The sequence below is a fragment of the Candoia aspera genome, chromosome 5 (assembly GCF_035149785.1).
Source record: "Candoia aspera isolate rCanAsp1 chromosome 5, rCanAsp1.hap2, whole genome shotgun sequence".
In the NCBI taxonomy this organism is placed as follows: domain Eukaryota; kingdom Metazoa; phylum Chordata; class Lepidosauria; order Squamata; family Boidae; genus Candoia; species Candoia aspera.
Genome location: NC_086157.1, coordinates 113729755 through 113743414, shown reverse-complemented (window position 1 = coordinate 113743414; position 13660 = coordinate 113729755). Strand labels below are relative to the sequence as shown.

At 43.8% G+C, this 13660-nt stretch overlaps 1 protein-coding gene across 1 annotated transcript in view; it reads left to right on the top strand.

The window, feature by feature from the left end:
* Positions 1-13660, top strand: part of FCHSD2 (FCH and double SH3 domains 2) — a 161250-nt gene that overhangs the window by 17691 nt on the left and 129899 nt on the right. The window lies entirely within an intron of this gene.

The following is a 13660-nucleotide window of genomic DNA, read 5'->3' as shown; positions in this document are numbered from 1 at the left end:
TTCTACAGGCTTCTTTCTGATGGGTCAAAAAATATATCTCAGTTTCTGCCATGGTTCCATTCTGCCCCCTACTTATTCTATTAATAACACCAATGCTTGTTTAAATCCTTGCAAAACATCAGATGTATCTAGCAATTACTCTTGAATGCAGCTGGAAGGTTATTGGACTGATTGGTTGATTGCCAGGAGGGTATAATCTGTGCCAAAGCGTGTAGGTCCATTTCAAAATGTTGGTAGTTTCAGGTATAAGATCAGCAAATTCCTTTCCTTTTTATTCCTACTGGGATTTCCTGGCTAGGATCTTACAGACTTGTACTTGCCAAAAACTTCTACAAAAACAACACAACATGGACATCTGAAGGTCTCTGAAATCAGGATTGGCATCTAGTCTATTTTCTTTGAAACTAAAATATTCTGGCACTGAAATATTGTCTTGGGGATAAATGTGCTTTTCTGAATAACAGAAGAGAATCCTGAAAATGTGGGTTCTAATCCCAAAATAGTAATGCCATTGGTTTTTTGTTGTTGTTTGTTTGTTTGTTTTGTCTTAGCCAAGTCTTAATATCTCATCCTGGATTACTTTTTTTTTTGTGAAAAGGAGTTAATCAGCAATTTATTTGTGTGGGCATATAATGTGTGGGGGGAAAAAATAAGATGAGCTCAGCTTTTGGGGATTTCATAGACATATTGGGAAAAATAGGAGGCAGGAGTATTAGGTATGTTTGCCACCTTGAGTGAGTGAGTTTTTATTTTTATTTATTTATTTTAAAAGACAGGATAAAAATGTAATAATATTATTCATGTTGTATTTTTGGCAAGCATATGGGAGTGGTTTGCCACAGCCTTCCCCTTTCTAGTCTACTCTACAATGCTGGGTTTTCCTGTTTGCATCCTATCCAAATATTGACCAGTTTGTACATTCCTTCCCTTTTCAAGATCAGGCCAAGGTTACTGGAGGCTACCTCTGACATGGCTGGCTGAGAGCATTTTCTCTCTTCAGTTTCCTTTCAAATAATTTAAACCTTTCTCTTGCAATTCCATTCACTTTGCCAGGGGCTCCTAGAATAGCTTTCCTTCACCCACTTCCAAAACCACTTTTTAAAAAACTTTCGTTCATTTTTTTCTGAATTTTTTCTGCCTCTTTTTTTCCACTCTCTTTGATTACATTCTTTATAACTATCTTTTTGTCCCTATGCATATTACACATTATCTTTCTCCCGTCCTTTTTTTTTTTTTTTGGCAGCATTCATTCTCTTATATCCATTTTTCCCCTCATCCATATCTCTTTCACTTCCTCATTCCATCAAGCATCCTGTTTCATATTTCCCATTTTTGTAGCTCCACAGAGTTTTTCATTCTAGTCCAGTGTTTCTGAAGCTTGGCTAGTTTAAGCTGTGTGGACTTCAACTCCCAGAATTCCCCAGCCAGCCGTGTTCCCCAGCCCTAGTCCAAGAGCTCCCACATTATCTTCCCTTCTGTCCAAATTCCACTCATTCTCGTGGGGCATTAATCTATCTTCTAATACTTTTTCACAGTGGATGTTCTTCCTGCAGTCATTCTACTTTCTCTCAAGTTTATTTCACTTCTTTCCTTTCTTCTATGTCCATTTGTCCAAGATCCTCTCCGGACACTATAAAAAATGGCCTGTTCTGTATTCAAAATGGATTGAATATGGGACACACTTGAATCCTTCTGTACTTATCTCGGTTTTCCCTTAAAAACAATAAAATCGATCAAGTTTCAGATTTATATTCATTGCCTTTCCCCAAACCAGACATTTGAAGCAAACAGGTTTTTCTGAGCAGATCCTCACCAGACTGTCCCATTCTTCCTCCATCTTGGGCTCTGAAACGCCCAATCGTTTTTTCTGCATTCTCTCATCTTGTTCATGTCACCTAGTTACCTAACTTTTCCCCTGGGGTACATTCATTCAGAACGTGGCACGCTTTTTCCAAAACGCATCTGTTTTTTCCATTATTGCCATCCACTGGAGCATGGCATGTATCACTCATCTACAGATTTCTACTTTCATATGCATTCACAGCTATCTAGGTGGCACCAATTCATACTTTCTGACATATATTTTAGTCCTTTCATTCATAATGAAACCTACACTCTTTTCTTCCCTGCGTGCATGAAGTCGGCTCCACCTTCAATTCGGCTCTATCACATCCTTGTTTTGCACGTATGCCACATTTTTACTGTGGCTTCTTTCATTTCATGTGTTAATTCTTGCTCTTTACTGTTTGCTCCTCTTACGTTCCAAACCACAGTCCTGTATCTTGGTTGTTCTCAGATGGATCCAGAGAGATTGACTTCTGCAGCCCATTATGGCTTTCATCAATTGAAGCTTTCACATAAAGCTTTTTAGTAAACTGGAGACGGTGTGGATTGGCCTTAGTTGCATCCGTACCACATTCAACATGCCTTGCTAATTAAGAGGACACTACAAATTAGTTTGGCCAGGCTTCCACAAATGCAACCCATGCCTTGTGTTGACCCAGGTGTGGATATTTTATACTCTGTAAGCTGGAATCTCTGGCTATCTTGCAAGATCAGATCCTACGTACTAGGAGGTTCACGCATTTCATGCCGCATATTGTGTGCATGTGTAAATATATTGATGACAGTAATGTTGAGATAAGACTGGCAACAATTTTGTGGATTCCCTGAAAGCAGCTGTGTTCAAGTTCTATGATAGAAGAAGCAGCAGACGGTGGTATTCAGATTAAGGATGTCTTTGGAAGTCCCATTCTGTTGCATGCACATGAAATATCTCTAATTTACACTGCAAATGCCAAACCAAACATTTATTGCCCTATATATCTGTGTTTTTATTTGTCATGACTTACAAGGGTGACATGGATGCTCCCAGGGTACTATGTTAATAGTTATCTTAAAACAATAAGGACACTCCTTGGCATCAATCCCATTGATGTGCCCTGACTTGGCAAATACGCAGGTGTAAAATTGAAAGAGATGTCAGCAAATGCCATGTGAAGAGATGGACGGCATGATGTACCTTCCCTTTTTAATTTATTATTTCTCAGTTCTACTTGGTTGTACCAAGCAAAATGTTAGAGCAAGTTATACAGCCTTTTACTGTTATGTGGTACTTTTTCAGAAAGCATTTGTGGAAAAGCTCTGAATATATGAAACAACATCATCTTTATCACCATCTGCAAATCCAGGCATTGTGTTGGGTGACCTTGATACTTCTCTAAAGTGTGACCCATTTAAAGTTCTATTCTTTGTCAGCCTGCTGCTGCCTTTGTCTCACTAAGACTGTCTTCCAGCTTGGTGGTCTTCTGCTATACAGTATTGGGATTGGCACACACCTGAAAGTCCCTCGGGCAGAAGATTCTTTGAGTTACATTTGCAACAGTCTGGGGGGAATAGGCTAGGAAGGGTGCATCTAAAACATTGGAGTGAGCCAAAGGTCCTATGCATTGCATTTCTGCTGCAAGGTACTGCATACATATGTATCTTCCCATCACACTGATGTCACATTATCAATCAACCCCCCCAACTCATTCAGAATGCTAAGACTGAAATTAACATCCATTCAAAGACCAGGGCAACATTAAGAGCGGCAACAACCAAGAAAGCTTGAAGGGTCCTTAAAGTCAAGCTCAGCTCCTGGTGACATCAAAGCTGCACCTGTGCAGTGTTTTTGGAAGTGCTTTGCTGTTGCTTTCTGGGGTGTCCTTTTGACTTCCCAGTCCAACCCAAGTGTCTGTGTGGCCTTTCCACCTGAGTACTAACCAGGTACAATCCTGCTTTGCTTGCAAACTCAGCAAAGGTAGGCCACATGCTGCCACTGCAGCTTAAACCATCATTTTTTTTCCAAGAATTTGAGAAGGGAATGACTGGGTATAACATGATTTGACCAACAAATTGGATAAACACTGTAAAATCATTGAAGGTCTGTGAAGAAGGCAGTTGCCCGAGTCTGTCTTTCCCACTAGATAGCATGCCTTCAGAAAGATGGTGGAGACTGTAGAGAATGTGAATGTTTCTGTCTCTCTTCTCTTTGTGATCTTCCTTATTCAGGAAGAGAGACTGAAGAAGAAACTCAAATAATGAAGAAAAGAGATGAAGACCTTATTGGCAAATTTTTATAGATTGCTAGGTCCAAAAGGCATCATTTCTCTTAGGGTATATAGAGAACTCAGATATAATTCAGAGCCAGTTTGGTCTAGCGGTTAAGGCAACGGGCTAGCAACCAGGAGGCTGTGAGTTCTAGTCCTGCCTGAGTCCTGAAAGCTGGCTGGGTGCCCTTGGGCCAGTCCCTCTCTCTCAGCCCAAGAGCCAATCAGGCGTGGTAGGAGAGTTCTAGTCCCGCCTTAAGCACGAAAGCCGGCTGGGTGCCCTTGGGCCAGTCCCTCTCTCTCAGCCCAAGAGCCAATCAGGCGTGGTAGGAGAGTTCTAGTCCCGCCTTAAGCACGAAAGCCGGCTGGGTGCCCTTGGGCCAGTCCCTCTCTCTCAGCCCAAGAGCCAATCAGGCGTGGTAGGAGAGTTCTAGTCCCGCCTGAGTCCTGAAAGCTGGCTGGGTGCCCTTGGGCCAGTCCCTCTCTCTCAGCCCAAGAGCCAATCAGGCGTGGTTTGAGAGTTCTGGTCCCGCCTTAGGCATGAAAGCCGGCTGGGTGCCCTTGGGCCAGTCCCTCTCTCTCAGCCCAAGAGTGAATCAGGCGTGGTAGGAGAGTTCTAGTCCCGCCTTAGGCACGAAAGCTGGCTGGGTGCCCTTGGGCCAGTCCCTCTCTCTCAGCCCAAGAGCCAATCAGGCGTGGTAGGAGAGTTCTAGTCCCGCCTGAGTCCTGAAAGCTGGCTGGGTGCCCTTGGGCCAGTCCCTCTCTCTCAGCCCAAGAGCCAATCAGGCGTGGTTTGAGAGTTCTGGTCCCGCCTTAGGCACGAAAGCCGGCTGGGTGCCCTTGGGCCAGTCCCTCTCTCTCAGCCCAAGAGCCAATCAGGCGTGGTAGGAGAGTTCTAGTCCCGCCTGAGGCACGAAAGCTGGCTGGGTGCCCTTGGGCCAGTCCCTCTCTCTCAGCCCAAGAGTGAATCAGGCGTGGTAGGAGAGTTCTAGTCCCGCCTTAGGCACAAAAGCTGGCTGGGTGCCCTTGGGCCAGTCCCTGTCTCTCAGCCCAACCCACTTCACAGGGTGGTTGGTGTGGGGGAAATAGGAGGAGGAAGGAGTATTTGGTATGTTCGCTGCCTTGAGTTATTTATAAAAAAAATAAAGGGATAGAAAAATAAATAAATAAAGCTGCGGATATCATAAAAGAAATATGGAATCTATCTGCAAGATTGGCCTGTACACCAGGAGACTGGAAACATGCCGATCTAGTCATGATTTTTTTTCCATATATAATTTTTATTAAACCTTTTAAACAAGAAGATAAAGACTAACACAGACTAATACAAAGAAAAAAGGAAAAAAGAAATCAAAGAAAAAGCTTTTTCTCTGATTTCAATTTATTTGTGATTTGTAACAAGGGACCACAGAAAAGGGCAGGCCAAGAATTCGCAAGCCAGTTAAAGTATATTTTGGTTAAACCGGCGAAAGCATTGTAAAGGGGAATGCCTCTTTCTAAAACTAGTGGTTATGGCAAGGGCAAAAACTAACTTCTTGTTTCATTTCTTTGCACTTCGTTGAAATTAAGTGTATTTAATAGGATTATTTTCCTCTAAAAATTACTATTTAGTAATCACTTTTAGGGCTTTCTGGAAGCTACACCAAAGATTGGGACAGGGTGGTGGTGTTTGTGGCCCAGGTTGGACTTTGTGATGGTAGTGGCCATGTAGGAGAACCAAGATAGCTTCTTCAAAGGTAGAGACTTTGTAGGGAGTCAGCATACATGTGGGTAAGAATAATTTCACACACACACACACAGAATATGGACATTTTATTTGGGATGGGGATGGGGATAAATTTCACAATGGTTTGGAAGTCTCTTAATGAATGGTCAGTCAGTTGTAAATGAACTTATAACTGGCGTTTTAACCCTATACTGCTTTGATGTATCAGCAAACCATCAAATCACCCAAACTTTATTTTTTTTTTTCCAGGAAATCAATACAGTACAAACTTCTTTAATAACAACGTGGTTGGAGTCGGTTGGAGTGGGTGTTCTTTAAGTCTATGTCAGTGTTTCTCAACCTCAGGAACTTTACGATGGGTGGACTTCAAGTTCCAGAATTTCCCAGCCAGCTGGCTGGGAAATTCTGGAACTTGAAGTCCATCCATCGTAAAGTTCCTGAGGTTGAGAAACATTGGTCTATGTAATGAAATAAAATAAATAAAAATGTTCCTTGTGATCTTGGTCTCTGTTGACTAACAATTGTTCAGTATCATGAGGTATGATATATGCCACAGTTTTTCACATTTCCTTTTCCTGGAAAGTTGCTAAATGTTTCTGGGGTAAGCAGAAGCACCAATCTCAGGAGTAAAACCTGGCCTCTTTGTCTAATACAGGAATCCTGGTAGTCCCTGTTAGCTGTATGGGTAGTCCTCGACTTATGACCACAACTGGGACTGGAACTTCCGTTGCTAAGCGATGCAGTCATTGTGTGAGTTGTGCTTGATTATACAACCTTTGTGCCATGCTTGTTAAGTGAATCATCGTGGTCGTTAAACGAATCCAGCTTCCCCATTGACTTCGCTTGTCGGAAGCCCCCTGGGAAGGTCACAAATGGTGATCACGTGACCCCGGGATGCTGCAACCGTCATAAATACATGCCGGTTGCCAAGTGCCTGAATTCTGATCACTTGACCGTGTAGACGCTGCAATGGTCGTAAGTGCGAGGACCAGTTGCAAGTCACTTTTTCCAGTTGTAACTTCGAATGGTCACTAAACGAATGGTCGTAAATTGAGGACTACCTGACTGCTCCAGAAGCTGGAGCAAGGAAGATGGAGAGGAATTTCACCCCAGATTTGAAGAGGGAGTAAAAGGTGCTGCTGGCTGGCTGAATCTGGGAAGAGGCCTCCTCAGTTTGGGGCAAGACCACTCCATACCTTGCCTGTCTTGTTGTCAACCCTTTCCAAGAAGCCCTGCGCTGAAGCTAACCACTTCCCTCTGCTTGATTTCCACTGTAAACTGTTTCTGATACCAGCTTGCATTTTTTATTACTCTTACTTTGGGTTTGGGGAGGACCGAAGCTTCGAAAAGGGGGCAGTGCCCATCCTCCACCCTGCTGCTTTCCTGACCCAGAAACCTTTGCCGCTGCAACTGAAGAGGCCACACATGGCAGCTCTTGGTCCCTCTCAGGCCAACCTCTGCAATTCTCCCAGTTGTACTGAACCCCCCAAACTGCCTCTTAAAGCGGGTGGAAAATGGGCTGACACAGCAGCATCCCCAACAGAGGGAAGATGCAGTCAGCTTCAGAAACTTGACGTCGCGCTCCTAGGGTTGAGCAACGACTGAGTGATGTGGGGATGCTGAGTCAGTATCTGAAGGGTCCAAGTTCTTGGGCCGTTGTATCATTCTCTCGTTAGCAAAACAGCCCTGACTGTTGTACAGGAATTCCTGCCAAGTATCAGGAAAATAGGATGAGTTTTGTAGAGACCGCCTAAATTATTTTCATGCTTCATTTAATGAAAAGAATAAATTAAGGAGAAGAAGCTTTGTTCTCCCTACATAACATGATTACTAATAGCTGAAGCCAGTTGTGGAGTTTGTAGTGCATTTCTAGGATACTCTTTTTCCTGTGCATAAAACGCAGCGCAGCTGAGCTAGCAGCCTTCATTCCCCCCCCCCAGCAGTTCTGCGGTTATTCCCCTTGCCTCTCCCCAGGGAAATAGCCCTTGGGTTTGAGCCTCGATTGTAACAGGGCGCAACATTCTTCCAAGCTTTTGTTGCGCTTCGGCGTCTTTCTGATGATGGCAAAAATTGCTACCAAGGAATTTTTGCAAAGGGAATTCTAGATACCCCAAACTGATTTTTTTTTTTAGCCCTGTTGCTAATGGCAACTTGTTCTGATCCCTTTGCTGGATACGTGAAGTGGCTTACACACAGTAATGCATTCGTGTGTGTGTGTGTGTGTGTATTTCATAACTTTTACTCATATGTTCCTCCTCCTGGTATTTAAAGGCTCAAATAGTACGTCTCAGTCTTATAAATAGCTTGTAGACAATAGAATATGACCTATTTGCATACTGTTCTCTTTCTATAGTGAAAGTGGAAAGTTGCATAAGGAAAAACGGTAGAACCTAATTGCACCTCTAAGGTGGTATAACTGACCTCTTCCCATTGTGTGTAGCTCTTTATACCCAGTGAACGAGCAGAAAATGACAAGAAGGCAAGAAAAATGACGCAAAAATGGACTTATGGGGATGTCTGCCCCCTTTAAGTAAATCAACTTCCTTAATCGACGAAGAAAATAGCGCCTCTCTTTGCTAAGACATTCAGCAGAGATCTGTCCTCATATCCGAGGCCTCGGTTCGACTGCAAGGTTTACTGTATCTGTGTCAGGGTTTGGGGCAATAGAAACCTCATTGCGTGCTTTGGTGTAATGTTTGGAAGCCTTAAGAGAATTTTATTTTACTTTTTTTATGCCATCACTTCATTTAATATCAATTGTCCGTAGGTCATCCCAGCAAAACAGCTTTGTTTCTCTCTGGCAATACGAAGAACGGTCTTGTGCCTGTGCAAAGCGGTGGTTGAAGGGTGCCCCTTCGAACCCGAACCTTAGTCGGTCTTCCTTGTATAATGCTCCTTGCATAACAGGACATGAATCAACAGGAGGGCTGGACACTTCCTCTGCGGAGGCTTGTTTTGTTTGCCCATCAGAAACTAGCTTGTAAAACTTTGCAGATGAACAGTCAGCATGACCTTTGAAACCTGGAACCGAAGAGAAAGTAAGCGCTTGGCATACCTCTTGCATCACCTATAAAATGGTTGCATCTGTCAGGCAGCTCTCAGAATTTATAGGAAGAAGACTGGCCTCTTCCCTTCAGATGCCGCTACTTTTTCCAACACAAAGCTTTCCTCGCCACGTCTTCAGTCCTGGCCTCTTCTTGATACAAGTGAGCTTTATGCCCACCCCTTCCAGGGGCCTGAAAAAGATTTGCCGAAAGGTTGCATCACCACCACAACAAATTGCTGTGCTTGTTTTCTTGTTTATACTCCATTTTACAAGGTTGTGTGTTTTGTGTGCCAGGAGACATCGGCTGAAACCCCCATGAGATTTCCCAAGTCTGAAAGACAGGGGTTTGACCTTGAAAGAAGGTCCTTGCCAAATATTACATGATTCAGTCATGTAAGTCAGCTCCATTCTCCATGCGTAACAAAGCATATTAGAGCCTGCAAATGTTTTAGCCCCAAAGGATTGTGGATCCCTTGTTAAGATGCGCATAATCATTCGTATCAAGAGACACTGGTGAGATAGAAGAGTATAAAACCATTTGAGATGAAGGGCGGTTAGACTTCGGCATGCCTCTTTTATATTCAAAGCTGGATGATTCTCCAGTGAATGTGAAAACCGACCCCCTCTCAGGTATGAATTGGAATGGAAGTTCAGAAATGGGGGAAGAAATTCATTTGGATTTTATGCTTATTCGGTTTAAGCTTCCTGAACTATGTATGGACAAAAGACAGTTATTTGTGCATACTTTCTGAATTTTGTCATGCAGTTCTCAATAAAAAAATGTCTATAAAACGTGTCCGTTGGGGAAAAGGACACCTGGGGGCATTGATGTTGGTTATGTGTCATCAAGTCGGTGTCAACTCTTAGCGACCACAGAGTTACGGAAATTAATTCAAGGAAATGGGCATATTGGGAAAAGTGCACCGAACACGCATAGACCTTTTCATGGATGACTAAAAAATACCGCAAAATGAGAATGAGTAAGGCTAGGAAAAATGGGAAAGTGAGCAAATTCAGACTTGACACTGCATATTTTTCCTATCGCTGACATTTCAGTACTTTGGTGTTTGGAACTGACTCACACAGATCATCAAGCGTTGAATCTCCATGTGTGAACCAATCCTAGCAAGTTGAAACCCAGTGCAGTTGTTAAAATTAGAATTGCTGCTGGCTGTGTTCAGGGAGCTGCAGATGTAAACGGCTTCCACAGCCCCGTCTCGTTGCCCCGTGGTGCAAGTCTGTGTAGAGGAATTCCCGTGGTGCACTTCGTGGGGCTTATTCCTGGATGAGCCTTAAATCGGTGCTTCGGCTGTGCAAGTGAGCAAGGTCTGGCTGGCTGGCTTACTTGCTTCATATATTACGGTTGTTTTTGGAGCAGAGAGGCAGCAGGGGGTCTGACTTGGCCAAAAGGGTTGTGGGGCTTCACTAAACAACTGGACTCAGCCTTGTGAGTTGTGCAGTTCTTGTTATCCTCATCCAAGTAAGGAAACGGTGGAGCAGAGTTGCGGGTTTTATTTTTTCTTTTCAGGTTCAGAGAGCCCTTAAGAACTATGTCAGGACAGCTTTTTGTGATGCGACCACACCGTTATATCCTGCTGGGAAAAGACAGTTGAACTTTGCTTGATAGAGCCAGAGTATATGGAGATGACCACTAGGGAGGATCTCCTTCCATGTATATTCAAATCTGATCTTCAAGATGGCTCACTTTGCCAGTCAGTGCTGTGGAAGCCTTGGATCGTGAGCTTTTTCTGTTCAGCTTGGATGCTTGTGCCTTTTTTTTTTTTAACTTGCTTTGTTGTGGATAGAGATTGCTTTGAGGGGTCTTTCCAACTTCACATTCCAAAATACCGAGGCACTGGCTTTTTGCAAGAAAATGTATTTTTCTGTTGTGAAGGTGGGCTTGCAACAAAACGTTGCAGGGGGTTCTCTCCAGGGTGCTGACCTTCAGTTCCATCCATCTTCCCCCTCCCTATTCACTCCGCTATTTATGTCACTGAATGTCATTAAATCACTTGAAATACAACATTCATATATTATATTTGTATCTCACTTTTTCTCCAGCAGCCCAAGATAAAGTATATAACGCTCCCTCTTGCCATTTTCCTTCACAACAACGCTGTGAGGTAAGCTGGGCAGAGAGAGAGAGAGAGGGAGGGAGGCTGGCCCAAAATCACCCAGTGACCTTTCTTGGTTCAGTGTGAAATAGAAATTGGGTCTCCCTGTTCCTAGACACTCTTAAATGTTGCATTGCATTGGCTATGGAAATATGGTGGATTTTCTCCATGCAGCTAATTTTTATTGTGCATTAGCAAATTTCAGATTTTGAAACTGTGGCTACCCTGTCTCTGTGTGTGCATTTGTCCCAATTTTGATTGATTGTATAAGCCATGGAAGACTGAAATTGCTGTGAGTAATAATGTCATGAACTGTGATAGGTATACACGGACATACTGATATGAGGCCATGCGAAGCATCCTACTTCCGTATGGGCCGAACTGCCCAAGGTTTTTGTGGTGTCTGTCCATCCTTGTCTTTTCTTGAAGGTGTTTCCTTTTTCATCTGTGATAAAGATGAGAACAGAATGCCAGATTGTACTGAAAAAAGTTAAGAGTAGGCTTCATCCTTTGGGGAAATACATTTTTTTTAAACTAAGGCAGGTCACTAGCTGAAGAAGCCAACTTTTTGTAACAGATCATCAATTTTTGTCTTAGGATTGTCAATAAGGCAAAGCCATTTTTTTTCCAGCAGTCACTTTCATCGGCTGTTGTAACGAAACTGTGGGGGAGGAAAAACACATATCATAAAATAATAAATTCTTTCTGTATCTGCTGAGCAGTATAGCGACCTGCTCTCTTTGACTCTGGTTCAGAATAGTAGGTACAGATGAGATGGGGCTGTACTGAAAGCTTAGATAATCCATGGATATTTGCGATGCGCTAAATATCTGGCTGTGTTAGGAAGCGGGGTACGAAGAGTGTTATCTAAAAAAGCGAAGCATCCAGACTTAGTGCGGGGTTTGTGATAACATTCTTTCATATGGTTCTTAAAGATAACTAATTGCTCTGAACTGAACTGCTTACAAACGTGGCCACTGCCCTGAATTTCCATTGCCTTTGAATTGGAGGGCTGGGAGAGTAAATAGAAACAGGTTCAACTGGCAAATCAGCCAAACTGTTATCTTCATGTTTGGGGAATTTCAGTCCCAGAGACATTTAATTCACTGGATGTTCACAGGTCTCGGTCTGGGCAGCCTCCAGATGCGTGAACGTCAGCTCAGCAAAACAGCATTGTTGGTTTTACTTATTCTGATACATGCTGATCACTTGTGATAATTTGCTGATTGTGGACACTGTTCAGTCACCTTTATGCTCCTTGCTGGCTAAGAGGTGCTGGAAGGCAAGCTGTCCCCCAACTAGAGATAAGACTTGTTGGAGGTGGGTGGGGAGGAAGACACGGATGCACCCTGGAAGAGTCGCATCAGGAGTTCATGATTCGCTCATGTCAGAACAAAACGGAGAGTGGTAAGAGAACACCAGCAAGCATTACAGAAAGCAGTGGACGGGGAAGGCCTGGGACATCAACTCTACAGTGGGTGGAGGGGACAGGAAGGAGCATCCTCGTATGCTGACACCAGAGATGATTAAGTGGGACTGTTAACAGGGATTGAGCTCCTAATAGACAGTTGTCCTCTCTGCACCTCTCGTGCTTGGGATGTACAGGATCATTCGTTTAGCGACCGTTTGAAGTTGCGACAGTACTGGAAAAAGTGACTCCTGACCGGTCCTTGCACTTACGACCGTTGCTGCGTCCCTGCGGTCACATGATCAAAATTCAGGCACTTGGCAATTGGCATGTATTTACAATGGTTGCAGCGTCCCGGGGTCATGTGATCGCCATTTGCAATCTTCCTAGCCAGCTTCTGACAAGCAGGTCAATGGGTGAAGATGGGTTCATTTAATGACCATATGGCTCACTTAATAGCCATGGTGATTTGCTTGACTGCAGCAAAAAAGGTTGTAAAATCAGGCACGACTCACTTAATGACCGTGTTGCTTAGCAACGTATTTCTGGTCCCAATTGTGGTCGTAAGCCGAGGGCTACCCGTATGTAAGTCGGTGGACAGCAACCTTGCTGGCTGGGGAACTCTGGGAGTTGAAGTCCACACATCTTAAAGTTGCCAAGGTTGAGAAACACTGCTGTAAGTGTTGTGTATCTTGCTGTCCACATCTGTATCATTTGAGCTGGTTCTCATCTCTGCGAAGGACAGCCAGAATGCAGCAAAACATAGCCAGAGGGTGGGGAGGAAAAACAAGATACGCTGCCCTCTCGGTCCCATGAGTATGGAAGAGTGAAAACCCAAAACACCTTTCAGGTGAGCCTGCTAAGTCCACCACACAGCTTTCATTCGGCTAGGGAATGAAACCCTCAGAGGTTAAGCTAATGCTCATGGGAACCCCCTTGCCCAGCTGGAACACAGCCGATGCTTCTGTGTACTTAGCCCTGAGGAAATTCAGATTTGTCTTTCCTCTTGTATAGAACTTCTAACATCTTTATTTAATCGAACAGCTTCTGTCTCTGGAGCGTTTGTAACAGCTCCTCTACGAAGAGAGCAAAATGGCGAATTGTAGCGTATTGCATGCTGCAAGGGGGGGGGGTATCTGGCTTGTGGCCCTAGTCGGCCTTCCTTATTACTGTTTAAATGCAGATCTTTACAAAACCATAAACCAGCTATGGGTGTTGGGAGGCTAGCAGATGCGGAGTGAGTTCCTTTCAAATGAATGGAACAATCTGCTGTTG